Consider the following 2,183-nt stretch of genomic DNA (forward strand, 5'->3'; position numbering starts at 1 on the left):
GGGAGGCCGAGACGGGCGGATCACAAGGTCAGGAGATCGAGACCATCTGGCTAACATGGTGAAACCCCGTCTCTACTAAAAGTACAAAAAAATTAGCCGGGTGAGGTGGTGGGCGCCTGTGGTCCCAGCTACTCAGGAGGCTGAGGCAGAAGAATGGCATGAACCCAGGAGGAGGAGCTTGCAGTGAGCCGAGATGGCGCCACTGCACTCCAGCCTGGGCAACAGAGCGAGACTCTGTCTCAAAAAAAAAAAAACAAAAAAAAAACCAGAGTCAGAGAAACTATGTAACTTGCCCAAGGTTGCAGAACTAGTAATAGTAACAGATTAGTACAACCATGCAGGATTCTGGTCACTGCCTCACAATTTTCTATTCTTCCTTGAATCCCCCTTTAGTCTTTCTGCCTTATTGCTTCTTTCCCATGCCTCAGTACGGCCCCTAGCTCCACAGAACAGAGAGGGAAGTGGATAATATAACTGCACCTTCATTGGTCCACTTAACTCAACACTGTAATACCTGTATCTCATAAAAATAGCATTTCAGCATCTTTTCTTTCTGCTTTCTAGCCCAACCAAGAACTGATGCAAACACAGTTCACAGTTACAAATCATCAGCAGGCCTGCAGTCCCAGACAAACTGGCAGTTTCTGATGACCCAAGCAGTTTTAGCTGCAGGCAAATTTGCCTTCATGAATCTGCTAGCCTGTTGCCTTCTTCACACATATTCTTTCAGAATAGAAACAATCAAATCTCATGAAAATGTAAACCCACTGTAACTTAATTCAACTACCTACTTACCTAAGGATGTTTCTGCATTACTCAATCATTCAGATTCTGGATGCCTATTTGTACCTAGGCATTGGGGCTAGTTGCTGGAAACAGACAGATAAAAAGAGCAGATTCTGATCCCACAGAGCTCAGTGTAATGAAAGGACACAAGCTGACAACATATTATGGTGTATACTCTAATAAAGAAATGCACATCGGGTGCTATTGGAGCAAAGAAGGCACTGTGTGTGTGTGTGCATGTGTGTGTAGGTGTGTGAGGTGAAGAGACAGGGTGGAGGGTAACAGGCAACTGAAGTAAAAGCAAGCATGTACAAAATTCCAAATTTGGGAAACCCTGGCAATCAAGAAACTGGGACCTTCAAATCATTTCATATAACAGAACACGCAGTTTCAGGTGGATGACAAACTATACGAACTGGAAAGAGAAAAGCAGAGGCAAGATCACTTGTGCTAAATTGGATTTGTGTCCCGAAGACTACAGGAACCACTAAAGGATTTTAAGGTGAAGAGAAAACTAGTAAAAGAACAGGATCCTCACCACTAGGTGGAGCTGGATGTCACTCACATGCATTTTAGTTGTAGGACAGTGAACAGATTAAGTTAACTTTTTGAACTTTTGGAATGAGTTGGCCATGACATCATTTACCAGGACAGGCAGACTAGAGATAGACAGACATGGATAAACATGTGTCTTAGATTTCAGGGAGGATGTCAGTGTTCCCCCCACCCCCCGCCCCCAGAAATAGGAAGAAAATGTAGATGGTAACAAAAGTTGATCTATCAATTTCTTTATTTGCTCAACAATAATAAAAGTTAGTATTTGCTGAGCATTTACTAGGTGCCAGGCACTGTGCTGAATGTCTCCTGTATAATGATTCATATCATCCTCCACACAACCCTATGAGGTAGTTTTTATTTTATAAATGAAGAAACTGAAGCATAGGGACATGAAGTAACTTGCTAGTAAGTAGGAGCACCATACCCAGGCAAGTCGGACTTCATGAGAAATATATTTAACACAACGCCTGGAGTCACAATAAGCACTCAGCAAATGCATATGATTGGGAGAGCAGGAAGAAATCTAAGATCCCTTGATTCAATTCTACTCTACAACAAGGTGCTAAAGGAACTCAGTGAATTCAGAAACAAAATGCAGTTCTAATCCAGGCAAAGAATCTAGTTAGATTAGAATGATCAAGGATAAGTACAGTAGGTATATGTAAGTGTTTAGAAGACTTCAAAATGACTCAGAAAGTATTTTCACTTATTATCTACCTGATGACAAGTACTCTATTAGTACAGGTCTCCAATTAGGATAAAAGAACAATGGAGCTCTCATAGTAGCATGTCAATCCTGTGGCTAAACTGAGTGGCCCTGGAACCTATTTCCTCACTTC

The sequence above is a fragment of the Mandrillus leucophaeus genome, unplaced genomic scaffold (assembly GCF_000951045.1).
Source record: "Mandrillus leucophaeus isolate KB7577 unplaced genomic scaffold, Mleu.le_1.0 Scaffold368, whole genome shotgun sequence".
NCBI classification, from domain to species: domain Eukaryota; kingdom Metazoa; phylum Chordata; class Mammalia; order Primates; family Cercopithecidae; genus Mandrillus; species Mandrillus leucophaeus.